At 40.5% G+C, this 27,217-nt stretch overlaps 1 long non-coding RNA gene across 1 annotated transcript; it reads right to left on the reverse strand.

Moving 5' to 3' along the window:
* Positions 1–4,336: 4,336 nt before the first annotated feature.
* Positions 4,337–12,662, reverse strand: LOC127353818 (uncharacterized). Its single transcript, XR_007881368.1, has 3 exons — positions 12,569–12,662; positions 12,268–12,328; positions 4,337–4,997 (listed from the first exon to the last, which is right to left on the reverse strand). It is a non-coding gene; the product is annotated as an uncharacterized LOC127353818 (long non-coding RNA).
* Between the last annotated feature and the right edge of the window lie 14,555 nt (positions 12,663–27,217).

Genomic DNA, 27,217 nt, shown 5'->3' on the forward strand with positions numbered 1-27,217 from the left:
CAAGATGACACATTTTCATTATTCGCTCTGTGACAGAACAGATTTCTCTGTCCTCTGGCCACCAGCATACATTATGATTTTCAATTCTGAAGATAATTCATATTGTGATTAATTTCGCAGAAGTACATTTAAACGAATGAATGTTAAATTAATGGGTTCAGCAATTAAGTCCTTTTTTTGTTGCTACAGGTCCTCCTCAGCTGGGATGAAAATAATAAATGATAACATCTCTTTACAACTGAAAACAGTGCTCAAATTGGTTCACAAATTAATTAGCCCTATTTAATGAACTAAAAAGGAAGTACATTTCTCCCTCAAGTATCATCAACTCATGCCACCTATTCCAATGTTACAATAAATCCCTTTTAAAATCAAATAGCATATTCCTAATACTCATTTATCTGAATTTTAAGAATACACTGGTAAAGAATTTGTTCTTTTCGTTTGCTAATTTGTGACGAAAAACAAACAGTTTCTCACCAATGTGAATAAGTCTGTAATTACCCGCTTTAAAAGTGTCCTTCATGGCCCTATGTTATTAACCCATTACTTGGCTGTTACAGTGCCTTACAAATGAACAGAACTTACTAACTGCAGAAACATCAAAGTTTAGGAAAAAGAGGATTTTAAGTTTTAATATTCTTGATGTAAAATCTTAATTTGACGCCTTTTCATATAAAACCTAAAAAAAAAAAAGGTTAGGTAGCCTTCTTCCCTTTATTAGACAACGTGAAGGGCACAGGGAAACGCAGTATCTACAGACAAAATATGTTCTTCTTTCTTGTTAGCAGTTACTAAGCTAGGCTAGCTAGGATGTAGTTTATCTTGTTTTATGTTTATCCCTATTATGGTTAGATTGGGCTACTTTCTTATTTATATAGTATATCAACCTCAATTACTAAGTCATTGGAGCATCCACATTTTTTCAATTCAACAGCAGAAAACAGGAAGTGGGTAAATTCGCTTTAGCTAAAACTCTCGCCCGCTAGCTAGCTGTGTAGTCGCTGCTGATGTTTTTTGTGAACGATGGCAGCCAGCTCTCACCGGAGATTAATGTTTTTCTTTATCCTTTTGACAAATAATACAACTGGGTGATCCTATGACGTTCTTTGTTAAATACATTCCTTTTACTTTACTTTTTAAAATTTTACTTTGGTAATAACATTAAAACCCAACCGTGGTTAGACTTTTGTATGTTGCGCCATTTGGCAACAGACAAAACATAGTTCAATGTAAATAAAAATATATGATGTTTTAACTTTTTTTTTTTTATCAAACATACTGTTAAATTGTAGTATTCTGGACATTTAGTAAAGGCTTCGTGTTTACAGTGAGCCGGCTGGAACTGCGGAGCTGAGAAAGAGGCTAAATTCCCATCACTGTCACAATAACTGCAGTTTGGTGTTTTTTGTTAAAAAAATAATTTTCATATTGTAAAACAGGTGTCGAAAAGTCATTGTGCTAGTTACTATGTTTAGACTTTGTAGGGCAGTGATGATAGTCAGTCATAAATAAAGTAATTTGTCATGTAAAATGCCATATATTCTATCTATTTGTTACTATCATACACTGAACACAGTTAGTCTACAAACAATTTGGTTTATTAGAGATATAAAGAGAAGTAAACATCATTACATCCTTTTTGTGATGATGCCACATTCAGTAACAAGGTCTTCATTATGAGAACCAATAGCACTAACAGTGCCACTAGTGTGCTATCATCATTTAGTCTTGTTTTGTGGTAATTACAAGGGTTCACAGTTAATATGAAAAGGCTGTATTCATTTTTAAAAACGCTATAAATCCATGTCAGAATGGCTATAAATTCCCTCTGTGTCTCTGAAGGGATCAAACACACAACCGAATGTGAAACAGAGCACCGAGCGTAGTTGTCTGAAATAATCTGGGAGTGGAAATGTATCCTTAAAAAAAAACACTGGACATATAAATAAATATTTAACCCTTTGGCAGCCTACTCAAGAGTGAATGAAAGACTCTGTGATCGCCAGTCATGGTTGGAGAATCGCTGAGGGGGAGAACAGAGAAAACAGCCAGACCACTGACCTCTCACCGAGGGAGCATCCTGTACACGGCGGCCTGAGACGAGGGCTCGCCGCAGGGGGAGAAGCAGCCAGAGACGTGGGGGCGGCGGGCAGTGGGAAGGAAGTGGAGGAGGGGGAGGGGGTGGGCTGTTGCTGGAAGAGCAGCAGGGAAGGTGAGGTGGAGAGGCGAGGGGAGCTCTCGAGAGGCAAGGTTATTGGGTTAGGGGAAGGAACGCGAGTGGTAAGAACAGAGGAGAGGAGGAGGGGTGCCTTGTTGAGGGAGGAGAGGTGAGGGAAGTGGTGTAAGAGAGGTGCGAGGTAGAGGAGAGAAATGGGGGAGTGATAGCGAGAGAAAGGAAAGGTGCTATGTAGGGATTACAGCTGAAATGAGCGACATATGGAAAAGGTGAGAGAGGTGGAGAACATGAAGGAAGAAAGCGGTTCGGGGAGTGAGGAACGACAGAGAAATCCTTTATTAAAAGATCACATTTTGCTCCAGACCCCCTTACGCACCTGGCGCCAAACTACAACCTAATGAAATCATAATCAGATAGAACAAAATCAGATCAAGTGCAGGTGTAAATGCACCCGGGGCACGCTGAAGTTCAGCCCCCGCCTGCATGGTGTAATTGTGTACACAGAAATATACTCACAAACAGGTGGAAGGCAGCTCAGACTGCAGCCCACTTGTCAATATGGATTTATGAGGATACTTGTAGACTGTACAGCTGACTGAACAAGCCCAAGCGCCTCCTGTCAATATTAATTATCTTGTAAATATTACCAGTGGAGGGAGAGGAACCCAAATTGGGAAATGCATACAGGAGATGTATTTTAATGTCAGAGGTAGCTCTGTTCTAAATCATATGAGACGTATGTTAATGTCAGCTGGAAAGGGGGTTTAAGAGGGAAGGGCAATTTTTGGGGGGGAGCTTATGTTTGTCCTTTCAGGTTTATTAGATAGGATATAGTGGGGGAGAAGTGGGGGAGGTGTAGCAAAATCCGCAAGCCTGATTGGATGTGGAGAAATTGCGGGCACGCGCCTTATCGACGGCATGACGCCGCACGAGCACCCACGGTTAAAGTGGGCGCCGGGGGGATGGAGAGATGGGCAGGAGGATGAATAGGAGAACAGGTGCTGCGTGCCGAGGCCGGGGGAGGAGGGGGGATGGGACGGAAGGAGCTGTGGTGAACAGCAGGGTGTGAGGTGAAAGGGTGAGGGTGGCAGCACCGTTGACACAGTCGCAGGGGGAGAGCGAGGTAAGCAAAAGGAGAGAAATGGATGGACGGGGGCGGGGTGAGTGGTGCGCTTGGCGGGGTCTGCGAGTCAGAGAGCCCTCAGTGGGTTCACGATTTGATACAGTCCTTTCTATTCTGGCTCTCTGGCTGGGCCTGAAGCGCTTTCCTCTGGCCCTCAAATGTTCCCTGTCCTTTCATTTGCTTCTCTTCCTATTGACTACATCCTTTCCCCAACCCTGAACTCAAATCTTAAAGGACATTTTACACAACTGCAGCTTCAGGAGGAATCTGAAATTGGAGGAGTATCAAGTGAGGGGCGGATGTGGTAGAGCTCATCGTAGGTGAGACCAAAAAGGTCATTGCTGTGTAGGAGGCAGTTTGAATTTCAGCCCTAAATTTCAACTTCCCGACACAGGAGTTCTATGTGTCTCAATTAGCAGTGGCAGATATTGAAAAAAACAATAACCCTGGTGATGTCATCAGGGTTATTGTTTCAGACTGTCAGACTTGAGAGATTGCGTTATAAACTGACTGCATGGACTTAAAAGATGATGATGTTTAGGGAAGGCAGGGAAGGACGAATGCATTATGGGAATTGTAGGATTTGGCGTTTTTGAAGCTTCACTCAAATTAGGGTCCAAAAGTCAGTAAGTCTCTGCTGCACTAATTGTCACTAATGTCTTTTTTAATCTGTCTCATGTAAGTCCGTCAACTTTATGGAACCGCAATACTAAATTACTGGAATTCCCCTTTAAAGTTAAAGAGAAAACCTTAAGATCTGCTCTAGGTCCTGAAGTAACAACTTTATATAGTGATGACCCACAAAATGACCTATTTTTTTTCTTTTTCTTTTTACAAAAAACATCCTCTTTCATAAGAACTAAATTGTTTCTGACAAGGACAACAAGTACAAGAACACACACTTACACACACACACACAGACACACACACACACACACACACACACACACACACACACACACACACACACACACACACACACACACACACATACCAGTTCAGACTGGGACATCAAGACAACGTTTTTGGGCTCCTGCTGGTTTTCACTGGCGGCGACAAGCACCTGTGCGTTGTGTGCAACAAAGGTTCCTAGCAACAGTCGTCGAGGAGAGACATCGTCAGGATGCACACCTGTTTGATCTGCCGGGACCCTCTGTGATAAGTGGCCCCGGTAACCATGGTGACCAGGATATGGGATGGATCCATGTGGTGCTATTGAATGGCCTTGGATTATAAACACACATACATACGGAGACACACAAGGACGCACACGCAAACTTAGAAAACACAAATCATGCTTGAGGAAGTACGCTGCACACGCCTACAGCCACACACACACAGTAAATAAACAAGCAAATGCACTGTGAGAAACAACATACAAACAACACAAAATCACGCAAATACAATAAAGTCGTACACATAACGAGGCAGCACATCACCTCAGAGCATGCCCAGCTTCACACCTGCATGCAGACTCGTAACAGACTTCACACATGGAGAAACGTGCAAAAAACGGTCCAACATTCAGAAAAGAAATGAACAGCAACACAAACACGTAGGCCGAATCAGAGAAACAACACAATGCTGTGCGTAGAGAAAAACGAGGCGGCAGATGGCCGACATGCTGACAGTTACTCACAGTGTGCAGGTGGACGAGGAAGCGCTTTGCCTCTCGCTAAAGAACTCTGCATCGACCTTGGAGTGAAAAAATGTGAATCGTTAACTGCGGTAGTCATTCACACAAAAATAGATGTAAAAATCTGCTGAAATACATAATTGTCTGCACTGTTACATTTTGTATAGACTGAAAAGCCTGATAGAAATGTGAGCATTTAAATGCAATCAGACATGAACAATGCTGCGAGCTGCTCTGTGAGCTTTTCCCGCCCGATACACGGGAATATGAATAGAAGACGTGTGAAACTGTAAGTGCTGTTCGGCTCTATGGTTCTGGTATATGTACTCATGTGCAGTGTGCCACGTCTGATGCATTGAAATGTTAATGAAGCAACAATCTGTGCTGTTTGTATTCAAATAATTTCACATGTATAGATAATACACCTGTGCAGCCCTCTGCACAGGTTAACCTGCACTGTTCTGCACAAACATTGTATTAATGAAGCACTGGAACCAATTAACAGACCTACTATAGTTGTATAGTATTTACAATGCAAGATAATTACACATGAATGTTTCTTAATCCCTCCCTGGCTGAGGAAGTTAATCAGCAGATCTTTAATTATATTTCCCCTCTAATTGTTATCCTGAAACTACTTTCTATCACGCTGGACAGCTATTTTAAATTAAATGTAATTTTAAGGTGTATGATATCACTGGTCTGCTTATCATTTTCTCCAAATAAATGGTAGAGTTGAGAGATTAAAAATTAAATAAAAATAACAAAACAAATCAATAAAAGGCAGTTTAGTTTAGATTAGGACTCGTGCCTTTTAGCGACTGAGGGTCTCACATGCATGTCCTGTACTTACAATGAAAGTAGCCAGTTGTTTGTACCATAGCAACACAGTAATACACAAAAGCACTCATGTGTATGCTGCAGATCTAGTCTCTGACCTTCCAGCATGATCCTTTATTTGCATTAGTCTGTATTTTCCTCTATGCTGACAGTCCTTTGTCAGTGCTATTGAAATAAATCCTTTCTTATCATTGTGCAGAGAGGCAAGCCTGACAGCTCAGATGTTATAGTCTGTCAGAGAACAGACAGACAGACAGACAGACAGACAGCCTCATCCTCTATTCTGCGAACCAATGACTCACAACCTCATGAGGACGGAGCAGCTCGAGCTAAACAGCAGTGCGTCTTTCTGCTCCGTCTTAAACAACTCGCCTTTCTAGAGACAAATCTCTCTCAGCACGGAAAATCAAAATAACAAACACTGAGAGTGACTTCGACCCTCATTTGAGATTCAGTCTACGCTAATGTTCACTTTGCCATGTGTTTCTCGTAGAACAGGAGAATAACAGCAAAGGTGCCACAGCTGGGGATCAAATGTCAGACCATCCACGCAGCTACCAGCCTGCTGATCTGCACAGTCTGACTCAGTGGAAACTGTCAACCAGCCACGGTTTCATCTCATCATGCACTCACTCCAAACAGATAAATGAGTTGTCGGTTTACTGCTCGTTAGTCCGTTTCAATACTCCAGTCTCATTTTGCACAGTGTGTCTGGTGTTCACTGCAACCAGTCATAATGAGGATGTTCTACCACCTGTCAGTGCAGGATTTGTCCAATTAATACCTTTTAGATGAGTCCAGTAAATATGTTTTTTTCTTCACATGTTAATTTTTTTTATTTGTCCATCATTTCAACCGGTTCCACGGGTTCAGTTTTATTTTGTGGGCCAAAAAATTTCTTTTTGAAGTAACTATCGACAAAACAAACTACTGACACAATAATGTGACGAGATAATGATTCAACATGTGCCCACTTCATTAAAACGTCTGCATTTGGTTCACAAAACATCCGGTCTGGAAACTCTGTTTCTTATGCAGAAGAGATGAGGTTCATATTTCTATTCTTTACATAAACAAAATCAACAGAAGTTATAGTGGTTAGCATTAGCAATGATAGCCACAATCACTAAACGGAAAAAGGAAAAATAAAATACACACTGCCACTTTAAGTCCAGTTACAATTGGTCTAGAGTCTATAGACTTTTTTGGTCAAAACTAATCTCAAAGTGATTTTGAGCTATGACAAACACTGTTGTGTTAGCAGTGGTAATAAAGAGTAAGGACCACATAGTATCTAAATGTACCTACATTACACCTGCAGGTAAGTTTTAAAGGTGTTTAATGTACTGTACCAGCACTTTTCCTTGGTGTACGATTATTCAACCAACTAACGTACAGGACAAGCCATGCATTCATGTCTATATGTTAGATAAGAAGAACAATAAGGAAAAAGGAGACGTTAGTTAGCAAGCAAAGTTAACGCGGGTTGTAAGTCTGTGAGTAGCAGGCTGCTTACTATCTGTTAGCCAGTAACTGTGTTCGATATCACTCCCAATTTACCATATAGTCCGCACTGCCACTGCATTTACCCTCTGACATTTTATTTAAGTGTAGGATTCTACTTTCTGTTAACATCCTATAGTGCAATATGTCACATTTTATATATGAAAAATAATGTTGCTTGATTTTGGGCTCATTATACGATAGAACAGTGATTTTACAGCTTTTATTCAGATATTCAAAAAGATCGATGCAATGCATCACAGAAAATATGTAAAATATACATTTCTCCACTGCGGGTGCTGTTTTTTCTCTAAGTCGAGCACAGGACATGAAATCCGTGAAGCAGATATACAGTGTAGCAACAAAACAACTTTCGACAGGAAATCCAGATAAAAAGACATCTTACTGCGTTCAAACCTCATAGCAACAGGGGCAACTAAACCTCAAAGAGAATCTCCAGAACACAGCATCCCATTTTGTCAATATTTGCAATTTGATATTTGACTTCCTTGTTAAAACTCCAACATTATAAATAAATAAAACCTCACCTTGCTTTTACTGTGTCAGTTAATCACTGCAAGGCAGCTCCACAAACCCTGACAAGCCTGTTGCTCACCCCGCCCCCCACTTCCCTAATATTTGTTCTCCTTTCTCCTCAAGTGACCCCCCCACACACACACACACACCTCCACCACCTCCCTCACCTCTCCATCCCTGCCCCCTCTCCTCCTCCAGCGAATGAAAAGGCCACATCAAACAATGGCTTTAGCCTGCTCCCTAAGCAGATGAGGGGAAGGGAAACAACGGAGGAAGATGGAGAAATGAAGCTGGGATACAAGAGGGTGAGGATGGGGGCTGGGGTAGGAGTAGGGGGAAGAGTGGAGGAAGGGAACCAGGTGTAGAACGCCACGGTGGCGGAAAGAATAGTGTTGAGTATATAGACAATTTGACATAAATCTTCAGATCTTGTACACCAAACTACAGAGATAAAATGTGACATTTTAGACAGTGAGTTACACACAGGCAGATTCTGTATTCAAGCTTCAGATTCCCATATTTCCTGACATTCCCATTCACTTTTCTTTATATGTTTCCCCTGCACATATTTTTTACTCTGTGTTTTCATTAGTGCAAATTTACCACTGACTAGTCCCCCTAGTTAAAAATGCGCTTATCTGGAATCAGCTTTATTGTTGTTTGAACTGATAACATGGACGCAGTTGGGCCACATTCTTTTCTTTATGACTTTTTAATGAATGTTTTATCTCTGTATGTTTATCTCACTGTGTTTGTTGTGTTGTACAACCTGATTTACTCATTTCATAATGTGAAATTAAGACAAATAATATTGCAAGGACAAAAAAAAATGGAGTTCAAAAGTTCAGGGACATATCTCATTATATAGAAATCACAATATGGCCAAGTGCAATATGCAAATTGCAGAAGCTGCAGTTGTTTGATAAAGGTAAAATGTGCGACAAACAGTGTTATAATAAAATACTGAAGAGCTGATTCCCTGGCCTACAAATCTTGTTCTCCAGGTGTAATACAACATGTTTGTTTGGTACAGAATTCAAAAAACTTCACATGAACATGATTTTAAATAGTTTTTTCAGTGAAAATTAAATATGTGATGCAAAAATTATCATTCCCACACTAATCTTGAATCATATCTTTCAAAATAATTGCAATATGATGTTTTTACCATATCATGCAGCCCTACTGCTGACACACCCAGTTCCCCACAGAGAATCACTGAAATCAGATCATCTGCACGGTGTGCCTCTCTCATCACAGGCAGACAAGCAGTGGTAGAGCAGAGGAAACTCTGATATTTTTTCTAGGCCCGTATTGAAGAAGAGCTACACAAGGCCACACGAGAGGAACAGGGACACCTTGTTTTCTCGGCTTTACAAAGAGGGCTTTTTGAAGTTGGATTGAAAGAGATCTGAAGCTGTAATAACTTTGCCGGGAGGGTGGTGAATCAATCCAGATCCTGCCTCGACTGAGGTGGAACTGATGCAATGTCAGTCACTTTTGCTGGAGGGGAGTGGAGAAGCAACAGGAGGAGAGGAGGAGGCAGACAGGGAGCGCAAGCAGCGAGGGGAGGTCAGAGAGGAACAGAGGGTGCGGGAGGAGGAGGAGGAGGAGTGGAGGAGTGGAGGAGCAGAAGGTGCAGGGTGGAGAGCGGGGGAGTGATGGCAGAGAGTCTCCCACCAGCGCTGTCACAACCACACGCTTGGCTGCTGCTGCCGCTGATTGTGATTGCTGTTCAAACAAGGCCGACAGCTGCCACAAACATCTCCTGCTTAATATGACACACGTGTACGCTCACCTATGGCACACACCACACACACACACACACACACACACACACACACTCATGAACACACACACACACACACACACTGATATTGCTCAGATGTCACTCTTTGCTGCCCCGCTTTATGGCACCCTGTTATCTTTCCTTCTTGTTCTTGCTCACTGATAAGACTGCGGCCGCTGTGATTGCCCTCTGCTCTTTGTAAAGTATGACAGCTCAATCACTCATCAAATCAAGATGTTCCCTCGTCACGATGGAATACCTGAGTCCTCCATCACAGACTTCTTGTCATTCTCTGGTTTCCTCCATTTCTACTTTTGAGGATCTTTTTTTCTTGCCAACTGTAGAATGACATAAGCACGACCACTTTTGGTCTTATTCTCAGAAAGTGCATTACAATCTCTCTTTTTCTGTTGCTCCAAAGAGGGATGGGATATTTGCACCCAGACCGTATGGCTTCAGTGTAAGGCAACACTAACAGAGCTGCAACAGTGAGTCTCTAGACAGGGATTGATTGTCGATTAATTGCTTTCAAGCAAAAATGCCAAAAATGTGATGGTTGCAGCTTCTCAAATATGAGAGTTTGCTGCTTTTCTTTGTTTAATATAACAGAAACTGGATGTCTTTGAGTTTGGAACTGAAGATGACAGCTCGGGCTCTAGGATATTCCGATGGCCCCTCTCACTGTTTTTCCTAATGTTTTGCAGAACCAAGAAAGTAATCAGCAGCATAATCGATAATGAAAATAATCACCAATAGGATTTTACTCAAGTAAGCAACACTTTCACAAACTCCAGTCTGTATGCAAACACACACAGCACAGAACCAGTGATAACCACCAGTTTGTGTAAACCGCTGTGATCACTGCTGCACCGAGGGAGGCGGCTTTTTTTGTGTTTTTTGTGTTTTATTAAACACTGTTGTCTGCAACAGAGGCAGAAAGCCTGCCGTTTCTAGACAATCTGCTAAAGCTGATAATGACTCAGGGCAAAAAGGGATTAGTTATGCATTCACAGCGCGTTCACTCAATAGTATATAATTCTCCACAGATAGCAACAATCGCGACATCATCACAAATGCAGTGAGGGCTCTGTGTCTGTCTCTCTATCACGCTTTCCTGCTGTTTCCCCTCTATTTCTGTCTGTCTCTGCCATCCTCTCTCTCCCTCTCCCTCTCTCTCTCTCTCTCTCTCACACACACACACACACACACACACACACACACACACTCCTCCACAGCAGTTGTACATTATGGAGTGGTAACCAGGCAGCATCTAATTGCAATAATTGGAAGAATGTACCGAGCGGCCTGTTTGAACACCTGTTAGCACTGAATTTCTCTCATGGCTACAGATTGTATGGGCTGTGTCACACCATTTGGTGCGCGCATGTGTGTGTGTACATGTGGGCGTATGTATGTATCCGTGTGTGAGCCTCAGATTGCCACCTCCCCTGCCACCCAGGCACATGTAAAGGGTGGAGGTGGTGGTGGTGGTTGGGGGGTATGTAAGTAGGAAATCCTGGCTGAGCTCCAGTTTCCATTTTGACACCTCAGACCCTGCCAGAAGGAGGCTGCCTGTCACTGACACATCCCAAGGCGATTCACCCAGAATAATTTGGGACTTTGACAAAAATGAATAATATGCATGACACATCTTGGCCTTCACACTTCTCATGCTGTCATCACTTGTCTCCTGTAGTTCTTTGGGAGCTTCGTTTTATCAGCTCCAACACAACTTTAGGCTTTGAGGACGTTCAGACAAAAACCCCTTTCAGAGGACCTGTCTGCTGTAAAATAACAACTCAAGGCGACTGTGCCAGGTGAAAGCAGACCTGTGTGTGCAATTGAGATTCAGCCGGTGTCACTAACTGCTCCCTCTCCCTCTCATGTCCTTGCTGGGGGGCATCTGGCCACATGTGCGGAGCTGTCCGCCTCTCCGGTGCTGAAGTCTCTATTCTGCCTGGGTTAAACACACATCCGCCTCTCTTTTCACGCTTATAAGAAGCTTTAATTTCACCACAGCGTTTTCAAAGAAAAAAAACCCGATTAATTTCAAGGACAAGGCTCCACACAAGAAACAAACTATTAAAAGTGAAATTCTGCAGTCTGGTAAGGAGGCCCCTGCGGGAGCTGGGTTTTTTTTTAACTGCACTTCATTTTCACCAATGCAGATATCGTTTCACACTTAAAAAAAGAGACAAATTAAGCTTCTCTTCCCTCCTCTCTCTCTCTCTCTCTCTCTCTCTCTCTCTCTCTCTCTCTCTCTCTCATGTGTCAGACCTACAGCAGACAGGCCAGATATCGATTCAATCGAAGGGTTTCAGCATTGAGCTGTTGTTGTTTGACCCCCAGGAAGCCCGAGCGGGCTGGGAGTCGGGAAGGTGACGGTTGATGGGGGGGTTGATAGTCCATCGGGAGGTATAACGCCGCGGCGGGGGACCACGCTGCTCTGTCCGCAGGGGACCCGAGATAAAGAACTTTATTTCCAATCTAATTACGCTGCCATTATTGTTAATTGGGGCGCCGCCGCCTTCAGATCAATACAGGCACTTAACACAAGGCTGCGCTGGGGTCGGACGCTTTAGCTCAGAGAGGTGTTTGAGAGACACGTTTGTCAGTCTAAGGTGCAGATCAGGTCTATGTAGAGATCGGTGGGAACATACCTGTTGATATCTCGCAGGTCAGGTCGGCACCGTGCGCGCTGTGTCCTCCTCATCGTCACACCTACAGCCACGAGGAAGAAAACAGAGGATCAGAGGTGAGTGCCATCTACTAATGCTATGAAATCTCACTGATACAAAGTGGTTTGAATTCTACAGGCTATCCCCCCTCTTGCCGTTTATCATCTATATTTTAACACCGTGCGCTCCGTTCCTACGACCCCTCTGCTCCTCCTAACCCCCCTCACCTCCGCTCTTCCTGGGTCTATTTCTTTTATAAAAAGCTGTGAATGTCCGCGCTCACCTGGCTGCTGTGAGTCCGGCTCCGCTGCTGCTGCTGCTGCTGCTGCTGCTGCTGCCGTGTGGAGAGGATGGAGAGGATGGAGAGGAGTGCGGCGCGTCTGAAGAGGAGAACGAGCCTCCGGTGTGCTGCTGCCTGCTCCTTTAAAAAGCCTCCCCTGGTCCAATAGGAGGTCTGTCAGCCTGATGGGGCCTGACGTCACCCCCCGACCCCCCACTAGATTTGAACTATAGGGGAAATTATATCAGCATTATTTCTTTGACATAAAAGAAAAAACAACATTGAGGCATTTAAGTGTCGGCGCAAAACAAGGTTTTAGTGTAAGTGCTTCATGCTGCTGCTCGGTGAATTTCACCTGTATTCCCTGTTGTTGATTGAATTTTTATTTTAGATATAAAAAAAAAAAAAAAAAAGTGGCATGTGTCGGGATTTTTGCATATCAGCGCAGTGCAGAAAAGATTGGAGCAATGCAACAAAAAACCGAAAGCAAAATTACATAGTAACATGGTAGCTACCCATCTTCAGCAGAATGTGCCAAACTCATGAACCCTTCCTGATCTCCACGATGTCCACTCAGGAGGTGAATCCGGGTGGAAAAAAAACTCGTCCTGATTTCCACCATTATCAATCTTAGTCACAGAGGAAGACATGCAGACAAAGAGCAGCAGGTGAGTTCAGGCAGTTTGATTTTCTAGTTAAATGATATATCTTTTTGTATATCTGATGCAATTGCGAGTACATTGGCTCAAGTGCGGTAATTAGCCTAAGTACCATTTGGAAGTCCTTTACTCCTGTATTCCCGGTTTATGCTTCTTTCTACTCCTACTCCACTACATTTCTTTCAGATAATGACTGATTATTAAGCTTTTACATATAAAATGATGCATTGTTAGATGATACCATGCAAGTAGATACAATTATTCAAAATTAGCTGCAGGTTTAAAATAGTAACATGCTGGTTGTACATGAATGCATCAGTAATAATAACAGTTATATACATGATAAACACAGCACTCACATAGTGAGTACCTTTCCTTCTGATACTAGGATGCTGATGTACTTTTTTAAAAAGTAATATTGACTTTTACTTGTAATTGAGAATTTTATTCTTTTCCTTCAGTAAAAAATGTAATACTTCTTCTACCACTGTCCTATTGACTTCAAATGGACGATGATCTACAATGTGCACACTTTAGTTTCTTTCCAATCTCATTTATCAGTGTTTCAGTTTCAGTGGTTCAGTGTGGAAGAAGCAGAATGACTAAATATCTTCATTTCTTCAAATAATAACATAAGGAAAGCCCACAGTGCCCAAAAAATACGAAACAAAGCCTTAACTGTCACATTGTGGTAAAACATGTTTTTGAAGTTCTGTTGTTAAAACATGACAGTTACAAATGAAAAGAAAAATTAACACTTAATATCAAAGCTATTTTAGAATGAAAAAAAAAATCTTTCAGCTTAACCACCAAATTTTGTGTGTGTTTGTGTTTGTGTGTGTGTGTGTGTGTGTGTGTGTGTGTGTGTGTGTGTGTGTTGATATAAGCCTTTGATAAGGTTTCATAAGACCACCATTAGTTAAATTAATGTAACGCAACCCACAGAGGAGCCTGAAAACCTGCAACTGCAGCTACAAGATCAAATCAAGACTGGATTTACGTGTTTTTATGTGCCAGAATCTGAGCACCAGAGTGAATGCTCTGCCAGGGACACATGGGTGTCTTTAACACTAATCAAAAACAAGGTTTACATCCACAGCGGCATCACTGTGACATTGTGACTGTCACAGCCCTGAAGACCAGTCAGGAATTTATGGATGCATCCAACCACATTATTGTGAGACAATAATAAATATCTAAATTAATAGTTATTGATTATTGTTATTGAATAATGAGATCTTTAAATCAGTTTGGAGCCCTTTCAACATGATTTTTCTTTATTGCTAAGACAGACCAACTGTCCACCTACCAAATATAATACTGTGCATATATTTTACATTGTGATATAACATTTAATATATTAAGGAATAAATAGGAAAAAAAACATTAAATGCCTGTAAAATGAATGTGCATTGCACCCAAATTGCATTACTGTTAAGGTTTCCATAAGCCTGTACTGCAATGTTCTGAAAAAGGAATGTAAAATACATACAGTACTGTATGTGTATGTATAATACTGCGTCCCCCTTCACTCCTGACTGTTCCCTTGTTGCTCTCCAGCTGCAAGCAGCAGTGCTACAACAGTATCTAGAGTCAATAAAGAAACTGAAAAATGATGTTACATTTCATATGAACTCTACTCGCTCAGCAGATGACAGCTACGCATAATCTGTCACCGTGTGTCTCCCTGGCAGAGTGATGGCAGAAACGCCAGAAAAGAGGTGTATTTTCAGACACAAATGAGCAATTTGTAAGGCCATTGTGTGCTGTGTGCATCATTGTACTTTCTAATTTCCCAGACTCAGAAACCATTGTGGGAAACGCAATTGTGTTGTCGAGTGCTTGTTTTTTTTTGTTGTTTTCTGTGGGTTTCGGGTTTTTGTGTGCAGCTTTTGAAATGGGTTTGCATACACACACACACAGACAGACACACACTCACACAGACATTAGAGCAGGGTTTTTTTTTATGTCTTTTTGAGAAGTTGAATGTAACCTGCCTGTGTTCCTTTTCACATACATCTAGGCCAAGTCAGAGCCTTTTCATGGGAGACTGTAGTAGTTTGACAAAGGCAGTGAGGACAGTGAATAGGGAGGTGAGAGAGGCCGGCCGTACCACCTTCCCAGCTCACTGTGAATACAGCATACTGTACTCTGAGCCCTTACCACAACCTCTGGCTGTTCTGTGTAGAGATAAGACAACTCTTCTCACGTATCATGAAGTAAACATGATGTCTGAGGTCGATATCAGAAACACATTTTGACATTTAAATTGCATAAGGTGGTGGTTGGGGATGATGGATTTGCATCTTAATTTAACTTACCTGGGGTCAGCCAGTGAACCATTTCACACTAATACTGACTTTGGTACAGCACAGTGAGGGCTACGTTGATGTTGCAGTGATGTTACTCGACTGATTGTAGCCCACTGCGTAAAAGGAATAATACTTAAGATCGAGGGCTCAGTTCGTCATTTTGGAAATTATGCTAATTTACTTTATTGCCTGGAGTTAGATGAAAACCTCAGTACAACTCTTATGTCTGTACGGTAATTATGAAGCTAGAGCCATGAGTCGTACTTAGCTTAGCATAAAGACTGGAAACAGCTAGCTTGGTTCTGCCCCAAGGTAACATAATCCACCCACGAGCACCTCTAAAGCTCACTAATTAACATGTCATATCTTGTTTACTATTTCTTAGCTGGGTGCTGTGAGGTTGCCAGGCAACTAACGGAGACTCTAGGAAGTCACTGCTCCCAGCCAAGAAATTGTCCGGCACATAACTCCCTGTAAAAAATAAAACATGTAATTTTTACACTTCCATTTTGTACAGATTAAACAAACAAGATACAACACGTTAATTAGTGGGCTTTAGAATTGCTTGCATGCAGATTTTGTAACCTTTGGACAGAGTGAGGCTAGCTGTTTCCCTCTGTTTCCAGTCTTTATGCTAAGCTAAGCTAACTGGGTGCTGGCAGTAGCTTTATATTAAGCGTACAGACATGAGAGTGGTGTCAATCTTCTTGTCTAACTCTTGGCAAGAAAATGAATAAGTGTAAAAAGTGCACCACAAGACTAGACTAGAAGAAAATAAAAACTTAGAGGCGCAAATGGCAACCGCACAAATAAACACTTGTAACCTAATGTCTTCATAAATCATCACACACAACAACATATGATTATTGCATGCTCCAAATATCTGCAACACACTCAGCTAAGGAATCTAAAAATGATGTGACATTTGTTAGGTAAAATAATAGATTAATGGTCTCCCATGGGGAAATTTGGATAATGTTTCAGTTCAGTCCGATTGGTTTTTCAGATGTTTTGCACGACCTGCTGTTATATTCAATTTTAAAAACAAATGCAGTGCTCAGTGAACATAAAATATAATCAGAACTGCCATTCAGTAGTTCCATGGGTAGATACAAACACAGTACAGAAGTAAGAGCTGCTCAACTCTGCCTTTACTTCTTGCATTGCCAACATTTTTACATGACTGTACTAAAAACAAAGAGCTGGCAGATATACTGTATTGAGTTTCGTCTTGATTACACATGAAAGGTTTGGCTCTGCAGCCGTGTGAGGAAGCTCTTCTATGTTGCACAAAACAGTACAGCTCATGGGTTCATTAGAAAATTAAATATCTAGTCACAGTGTGGAACTGATCTAAGAGAAGCCAATAAACACACCTTATTTTTTTTAGCAACATGCAGTCATGTCATGAAGACATAAAAAAATCAGAACATTTTACCATGACATAGAGTATGCTTTGAATTAGAAACAGTGACATGTTTTTGAACGCATGCCTTTTTTCCTCTTTAAAGCAAATGCATTTTTAAACGGAACCCTTCAGTTCAACACCTGTAAAACCACAAATAGCACTGAATGTGAAATTCACAACACATTAGAAACATCTAGGAATGTTTAAATTACAAAAAACTGGGCATGTACGAATGTGGAGCCAAACACTTCTAAAGGAATACTCAAAGTTTAATCATTTTGACAGACTGCTATATATTCATAGAGTTGAATATGACAGCGATTGCACTTACAGTACAGTTTGACTGAAGTAGGTCCAAACATCATTACAGAGAGAGACCTTCCAAATCTATAATTCTGTCTCCACAGTTTATACAGAGGGTCCTGTAAGCATGGCAACCACTCCAAATATCACACACACACACACACACACACACACACACACACACACACACACACACCACCACCACCAGGTACGTATTATACACCTACGCTCCCAGACACACAAACAGATGTACACACACCCACACTCACAAAACTCAACTTTGTGAAATCCTTCCGGAAATGTAAACCGAAAACCCAAACTCAATTACATTTTAAAATAGCATCTTAATGAATCCTTTGCAGGTAAAATGTTCAGTTTATGACTCAAATCAGGCTGATGAAAATAGAATTTATACAAAACATCTGTTTCGCATGGATGTTTCAACTGAAATGTCACTTCTAACCTACAACACTGAAGAAAACAACAACACTATACTGTAAAGTATAGATTTCTTCCTTATGTTTTTCACTGAGGACAAATGCACACCTTGATGTGAAACAACATGTCATATGTTTTATGAATTATGTAATAATTTTCTGTACATTTTCTGTAATTTTTTTTTATATTTTTATATATTCTTATTGCCAAAAAATAAAAATAAAAAGGGCACTAGCAGGAAGTAATGCATTTATGGTGAAGAGCTTGGTCTTGGTTAGGATTAGCACCCTGGAGGTCATCAACCATAGGGGCATCCAGGTGGGCATTTATGTGCCGTTTTAATTTCTTAACCATAGGCGATTGAACATTCCCATTAGTGAGTCTCAGCTCATTGTTTAGCTGCCCACAACTTTACTGGTTTGATTTACTCTCACTCATTTTCGGGGACTGCAGCCAGCTGTTTTGAGTAAAAAAGCTCTAAAACTCCACTGTACACTACCTGCTTAGCACCAAACAGCAGACAGATAGAGCAGTAGAGCATTTATCAGCCAAAGAAGCAAATATTCCCTTCTGGGGTTGGTAGAGACCAAAAACCAAGCTAAAAGTAGAGTGAATATTGGGCTTACAATTGCCTGAAACACAACTCCAAATGAATGAGGATGTTGTTTTTGTTAATGTTTGCTAACAAGCAGGGGTGTGTCCAAATAGCAGGGAAGTGCCACCCCATTGTCCTTACCTCTCACACTCCAGACTGTCTTTTTTAGAGGTTGTAGCGGGCAGTTTTAAAGATGAAGGAAGATACTGGTATCATATGAAACTAGATGAACACATTGGTACCAACCATGTCATGCTAGTCAAGAAGGGGGCTAAATAATGCCAAAAAACGGAAATGGCCATCTTCAAAGGGACCCCTTGGTTTTCTATGAAAGCCTGACCTGACCTGTTGATGCCCAATGTTAAGCCTCAGAAACAATATCTAACTCTAAAACTCTTTATTACCACTCTTTTACAGTACATTTGTTTGTATTATAACTACCTATACCTCTTGAATGTACCTTCTCACGATTTCCTTCTCCATTGGCTGCTCTGTGTCGGAGGAGGTTTCTTTTTTTCTCCTCCACAGGCACATAATGGAAGTCAAATTGTGTTTTGAGTCACCCTTGTTTAACCTCACTGCTTGCCCCAGACCTAAACTTAACCCTAATTCATGCCTCATCCCACACACTAACCCCTCTCATTGTTTTTTTTACAAGCATGGAGGTACACAGATGTACGTGTACACACACGTTCAAATCCACACAGACAATAGTAGAAGTCCTGATGTTTTTAATCAGCAGTGTGGCCCCACCCTGGCAGATAAGCGTCTGGTTACGTGTCTGTAAAGAGCAGTGGGGAAGACAGAGTCACCTCGGCAGATGGCCCTATCAGTGTTGGGTAAACCAGCGGCCAGCGCAGCCGTGTTTGGCTTAACGGCCTATAAGTAATTCATTGTGCTCACTGAGAAAGAGCATCTGTCGACCCCTCAGCCCTGGAGACGCACACACACACACACACACACAGTTATGCATAGATGCATAGATAAACATACTTACATGAGCATTTGGTCACATGCACAAATGCAGGTACACACACACACACACACACACACACACACACACACACACACACACACACACACACACACACACACACACACACCGGACTTTCAAGCTCATTTGTAGCGGGCCGTGCAGGTGGCTGGAGGAAAAGGAGAGGTCTTTGTTCCATGTGACCTGCTCTGATCAGATAACCACCACTGATCTTAGTTAATACTCACTAAGAACTCATTTACCTGCTAACTCAAAGGCAGGTCTGAAAACATAAGACAGAGACCAGGGGAAAGAGAGATGATGTAGAAAAAGGAGGAGGAGGAGGAGGAGGAGGAGAAAGACAGAGAGCAGCCGTGCAGCTGCAGCTCAACCAGAGGTCAAAAACTCACAACTAAAAACTCCAAACAGTGGATTTACATTTCTACGCTAATGGTTTAGTCAATTTATGTTGTCTGTCACTTATGGTTTTTATTGAATAAATTATTGTACAATCACACCTCCCTTTCATATTATGTCTTCTCAGTCTGTAAACAATTTTATGCCTCAACAGCGAGCGCTATTATAATAATAACACGCAGAGGCTATTCCCTTCGATACAAACATCATCTTGTATTGCATTTCTTTATTCATAAGCATGGCTGATAACACCTGCAACATGGCAAGTCATCTTAAAAGGAGTGTTCAGGTGATGTGATAGTAATTTCACAAATTGCTTTTAATTATCTGAGACCCAAAACTTCCACTTGTGCAGGAAATAGGAATAAAAGGTTACAAATAAAGACACTTTTAAATGATGCCATTAATATAAACAGCTTAATGACAGAATACAAAACAAAAATCTGCAATGGGAACCATTTGATGTTTAATTATACCATAAATCTGGTGATATTTAATATTTCTCTTCAGTAAGAACAGAGCTTCAGAAATGGTCTGTTTGGTCTTTTATTTTTTTATGACAGGCTACTTTAATCTAAAAGGGATCAGTTTACACAACCAATCTTTATTCTAAAAAGATATTTAGTGTGTATAATGTGATCAATCTGATTGATGATAAATCTGATTTGCCATTTGCTTTTTTAAATGTGTATGTTTTTAAACTTAAAGTCCACCTCCAGTCAGAAATCAGTGTTTCTTCTTGATGCTACAATGTGCTGTCTGATATGAATTCTGTATGTGCAGAGTTTAACACTAGAAGGATGTTTTCACATTCATCTGCTGAAAGTGGAAAGTTTCTCTGTGCTCATTGAACATCTGATTTTAAGGGACGGGGCCTACCAGCATGATTTGTCTGCAAGTCAGTCCTGGTCCACTATGCAACTTGTACAGTTTGATGTAGAAACTTGAATCCACCAGTGCTCATCCACAGAGAATGGACTTTACAGTGAAGTAGGAGACATCTTGTGTCCATCAAGAAAACTTTAGAAATGAACAACATTTGCATGTTCAGAGAGTCTGGGATTTATAATGAGGTAGAAGGAGTAGATGACTTTTTAAGGATTTTCATGTGGAAATTATACTTTTTTTACATTATTGTTCCAAGCAGATTAGATTAGATTGTATGTATCTTTAACACTGTCTTGACTTACTGGGTCACTTGAATAGAACAGAGGTTAATGTTGTTAGTAACACATGGGAAGTCTACCTGTTATTCCAAACTTTGTAGGTTCTTGGTAGCTGTCACACCATGTGGAAATGAATAGCAAATTAGCTATTAGCTATGTGCTATTGTATTACATACAGTATTTGCTAACAAGTGAAATTAGGTACAAACAGCAAGCACAACTGTTTTTGTTCCTTTTAAAACTGTATTAGTAGGATTGAGCCGAGTATTCTGTACAGATGATGTACTGCTTATGAGTAAGAATACTAAACAAGTAAAATGCGCCAATATCTGTACTTGTAAATGCCGGTAGGCCTATACAGCTTTTATAAAGAAAACTTGTTCTGTTAATATTGCACTGTAAATGCTTTTCTTATAAATATAACAACTTGTGATCAACCCATATGAATTTCAGGCTAAAATGAACTACTTCCGGTTCGCCCCTCCCATTTCGTTTTTTAAACACCACCCACTTGGGATTTAAGCCCCTCCCATTCAGAGAACAGATATAAATACAGATAATTATGAACAGATACAGATACAGATAATGGTGTACTCGCTCAGTGTTAATATTGGATATTATTTTGATATAACTGCCAGTGGTGGTGGCTTTGCAGCCATTTTTTTCAGCAACATTGGGAAACATAGTTCTTGTCGCCAAGTGGTAGATATAGTAGCAGCCAAAATTTGGCATATAAAAGGAGGCTGATGTGAACAGTCTTTCCCACTTGGCACAAGGTCCACAGGCAGCTTGGCCTCAACGTGAATATGCTGAATTTTATACTAAATGTTAATAATTAAATGAAAATTGGCACCTTAGTGAACACTGCTGCTATAATATTGCACTTTTCAGCCACACGGAACATTTTGGCAACCGGCTGTTTGTCTGTCATGGACCTGAGTTTTAAAACACCAAGTTTTGTTGTGGAGCACTAAAGCAGCAGGCCATATGATGCAGGAGGCGAGGAGGACGGATGCAGAATGGGATATTATATACTGTAACATGTGCGACCGCACTTGCTTTTTTAAAGTTAATGATACAACATGACAGAGTTACTTTTACAAATACCATTTCCAAATACTGTCGGCAACTGATGGACATGTTCTTAAAGCATGGCTGTTTCCTTCAGCCAGCACTCTGCCAAAGGAATAATAACAGAAAAGTGGCCATCACTCTGCTTTTCAGCTCACACTCTCAAATGGCAGAAATTACAGGCCTGCTTCGGCTCTAGCTGTTGAGACTGGGCTGTAATGTGTACAGCCGCTCAGTCCCCCACCAAGGCCATTCGCCTCTGACTGAATTGGGAACATGAGAGGGTAGTGAGGCAAGTTTAGGTGACCTCTTTTTAAGCTCTTCCTTTGAGCATGGTCTCTTTCTCTTTTGGGGGGAAAATGGCAAAATAATTGTGTCCCTGACTTCTCTCCTTGTGCTGCTAACCTGAGTGAGGGGAAAGCTTGACCCTAGGAAAGAACTGGCCATGTCCTCATGATCAATACTCACCTAATGTCTGATGCCTGCTTGCTGTTCTTCACCCAATAACTCCACTACATCATCTGCTCATATCTCCATGATCTTAAAGCCGGGTGACAGGAAATACAAAAGGAAGTCATTAGAACAAAAACACAGAGCAAAAAAATGAATTGTAACTGTGATTATCAAATGGCAATTTTTAGTTCTTTGCTTTGATCAAGAGAAAAGAATGGATAATTGAAATTCTCCACATAAGCACACACATGCAAAAGCAAAAACACACGCACTGACAAACAGGGGAACTGGGTGTTGAATTTTTCTCTCCTTCCTTTCCCCCTGGTAACTCACATCTAAAATTATGCCTTACTTGAAGAAAATTGAAATTGAAAATGTGGAACATTTAGCAGGAGGGTTCCCTTATAACCAATTACACACAAGAATCAGAATACAGCCTCCTGGAGGCTGAGGAGTTATTTTCAGATAAAATAAATAACAGGAGGTTGAAGATGTATGATTAATTGAGAGTCGTGTTTTTTTTTTTTTTTTTGTGAAAATTAATTAAGCTTACCCATAAAAATAATGCATGCACTGTTCACTGCTTTTCGGCGGTGGAATTCTTTTTAAGGCTTGATGTCTTGACCAAATCATGCATGTTGAAATGACAAGGATGAAAGGATGGAGACAAACAGCACAACGGCGCACACACTCTGCTTGTGTGTAAGTGTAGTGTCCTGTGTGTATATTTAACCTATGAACTTTTCTTGTGTGGTGCATAAATGAGATGTGATTTGTGTGGGTGGACTAAAAACAAAAAAAAACGAATTTCCATAAAATATCCAAGTAACTGCTGTTGTATCTTATTCATGCTGTTGTCACACTTGGCCTGTGGCTCCCCACTTCATACACTGTAAATATATTCTGAGTGGTATCAAAGGTCTGGGCAAGAAACACATAGGCTACATTTAAAATGCTGCTGGCTCAAATTCATGGTTGGATGTCAGTTAATGTGTCTTTTATTACATGCACTTACATTCTTTTTTTTCATAAGCCTGCCTGCACCTGCGGCCAAGAGACCATGGGAGGATTATGAGACATATTATGTATCAGCGTGTACTGTAATTTATTTGATTGTGTCTTATTCATAGCTGCACAGGGACAGTGTGTGTATTGAATTTTCTATGTAAATGCTTATTTGTCAGAGTGATTCTCATAATATTTCAAAGTCTGTTGTATTTAATGTGTGCTATCTAGTGTGTGTGTGTGTTGTTCTGTCTATTGTATTGTAGCTTATTTTTAAACATGAATATGGGTTATTATTTACAATGATTCTTCACTATTGAAGGACTGCACACCCAATTATTTTTACTCACGCCTACACTCAGGACAAGGATGCCTAATCCCCCATTCTTTATTTTGGCGGGGGGTGGGTCCAAATCACATGTAAGGAATATTATTTTTTATAATTCAAGTTTAGCACTAAAACATACAAAGGGGAACTACCATTCAATGTTGCTGTATTTAAGTTTAAAGGTGAGCTACTTTAGTACTTACTTTAGTGTTTCCTTTTTACTCCACTACATTTATTTGATGGCTTTAGTTACTAGATTGAGGTTTTATATAGAAAAAACATATGATGATCTTAAAATAAAATATAATGCATTGGATTAAAGAACCCTACAGTATATAACATAGTTTAAATTGGCTCCATCTTGAACATCTACTACCTTAAAATGCCACTTACACATTGACGTGCATCTCCTTAATATGTTTTATGTGACGGCCAGAAAGAAGCTCACAAGGACCTGGAAACAGCCAAACCCTCCACAACTAAAATCCATGATCCTCGACAATTGAACAAACTTTGGACATGGAAAAATCAACCTTTCCAATTGGAGATCATACAAGAAAATGCAATAATATACAACGCAAAGATAGAATCCATAAAATATCATATTACTTCAGTCTAGCCCAGGTCTTGCGATAAACAGGTACTGTCTATCCCCAATCCCAATCCTCTTTCCACTACTCTAACCCATCACTGTTTTTTATGTTTCTTTCATCCATGTCTTTTCTTTTAATTGATTTCATATTGATTAGTGGACTTTGTTTTTTATTTCTTGTGTTATTCTGTGCAATTTAATCATTTAATTTGTATAAAAAAGAGGGTTAGGTATGTACGTATGTATGTATGTATGTATGTATGTATGTATGCGTATATATGTGTTTGTATATGTGCAATGAAATAAAAAAATATCAAATATATAAATTATGTTATTTTATTGTTCTACATAGGTACATTTTCCATGACGTTTTTTCCACGACTGTATGATTGAATATTTTTGCGAATATTTTTACTGATTCTTTTACTTAGGTAAAGAATCTGCATAGTTCTGTCTAGAATGCATTAAATATTTCAACATCTTAACACTTCAGAGGACTCTGAGAAGGACATTTAAGGCTTTTTTAGTTATGCCAGACAACACGCAACCTTGGACTGATGAGAAATAACATCAGATGGTCCAGCTATGGGGCCCCTGGACCTGTGATGTGTCCTAAAGCTAAAAGCTAAACATGTAGCCTGCGGTATCTCCCTCTCACCCATCTCTCTCCCTGTTCACCTCTCTCACAGTCCGGCAGTTCACACTTTGCAGGGCAGCAGAGACTGTGGCAAACAGGCCTGCCGTAATGCATTTGTGATCACTGTAATTTCTCAGGAAAAAAAAGCAGAAATCATCCACTGTCGCAAAAGACACGAAAAGTTCATACTGCATAGGGATTGGAAAGTTACAGTGTTAAAATGTCCTATTGTGCTCTGAAATTAGGATGGATCGAAAAGTTAAAAGCTTTTGTTAAATGCCAAACACAACTGTCTGAGTAAAAAAGATGGACGAAATGGTAAAACAATGTATTTCTATTTGCTCTCCATGCTTTGAATAACCTTTTCTAAGTGCCTTTTATATAGGAGTTTTATCAAGTCAATGAATTTGCTCTATACTTCTCATCCAGATGTCCTTTAATGCAAATGCTCTTTTAGACATTTCTGTTCGTTATAATGATGATAATAATGGCAATTCTAGACTTTGCACTCTGTTCAGCTCCATTATTAACTGTTCCAAAACAGGGTGTTAGAGAGCTCTACTCTCTCTATCTTTTTTCCTCACATTTTTTTTAATATTGTACCTAAGACCTGTTGTTGCAGAAAGTCACTGCTTGCACTGGTTGCATCTTTTTTTTTTTTTTTTTAACCATCCCTTATTTTTCCTGACTGCTGAAAAGAGAACAATTTGAAGTTTTCGAGTAACTCCATGTTGGGGTAGGGTGATAGTGCCAAAAGCATGCAGTTAAGAGCAAGATTTTTGTGCTGTTTCACCTGGAGAAAGAGATGTGAACAAGAGCGGGAAGAATAGACACTGTCCACTTTGGGCAGTAAAAAGCACGGATGATAAAAATGATCTTAAATAAGCACTGTGTCTTCTGGCAGATTGGCTAAAAAGTATATAAAAACACTCAGACTCCCCATCTCTTCTCTACTTCAGGGGCTGATGCTAAAAGCTGAGGCGAGGGTCCTGTCTGGTGAGCGGTTTATTAGGTATTTATTAGAAAATAACAGAAGAACAACCAGAGGATAGTACATAGTTTCTATTTTGAATTACCCCTGTGTGGGTTATTGTTGTAGCCCAGGACGTGCACACACATATATGCATGCACACGAATTTGAGGCACAGGCTCGACACACAGACACAAACTTTATGCAAAGACACACACACACACACACACACACACACACACACACACACACACACACACACACACACACACACACACACACACACACAGACATCTACATCTTGAAGCACAGGTTTAATCAGGCATAGTTGAAAAGGAAAATGCCATTAGATTTTAAAGTGGATAATTTCACATCCTTCCTTCATTCATTTCTTCATTTTTCTTTTCAAATCGGCCTTTTATGCCCACTACATGTGCTTTTATGGAAAATTACAACATTTAAGCCAGACTCTTTGGTCAGGGATAATTGCACAAAGAACCATTAGCAGTCTTCCAAGACCAATGTACTATGAGCATTTTTCTTTTTCTTTTTATAATGCTATTCTCAATCTGTAAGAACATGCCTCATAAGAAAGAGGATAATTATAATTTAATTATCTGTCATTATGTGGAGCAAAACGCAGGTCACCTCGGGTTCACTTATGCTACATGCTGTTATAAACAAATCAATTACATGAAATAGGCAAAACAAACAAGACAGTTACATACACTGTAGATACAGTGGCCAAAGGTCTGTTGTTTTCCCCTGCCAATTCAGTTGAAGCGATTATAATCATGTTCAAAGTTTGCTGGCGCACTTGTGCTCCTCACCTGCAAACCCACCTACTGATCAGTAAATTGGCACTTCAGTGAAATCAGCAGGTGTATGTTTGGCTCATGTGTGGCCACTATAAGGTTTGACTCAAATTACAGTCCACAGCAATTACCTACTTAAAATTGTGTTCAGTTAAATATTGCACTGGGATGTTCAGAAATATATTCAAAGTCAATTAATTAAATATAATGTTGCCTATAGCTTCTAATGTTTTTGGAATAATCAAAAATACATACATTACTTTATCTCAACACTGTTCTAACATAAGTCTCGTGTTATACTACACTGTGACCATTCAGTCCTTCGATGCCATTATCTGTCAGCTCAATCAGGACCGACGGTGCACATTGCTGTGTGTACATTTAGATGAGTTTTAAACAGCCTCACAAATCCATTTGATACAACGGCGACCGGTTGCAATCCCGTTTCCGGCCTGAGGAGAAGGTGGTGGCGCTGTGAGCAGCATTGAGCCACACTTCACACCAGCTTCC

The sequence above is a fragment of the Dicentrarchus labrax genome, unplaced genomic scaffold, assembly GCF_905237075.1.
Source record: "Dicentrarchus labrax unplaced genomic scaffold, dlabrax2021, whole genome shotgun sequence".
NCBI classification, from domain to species: Eukaryota; Metazoa; Chordata; class Actinopteri; family Moronidae; genus Dicentrarchus; species Dicentrarchus labrax.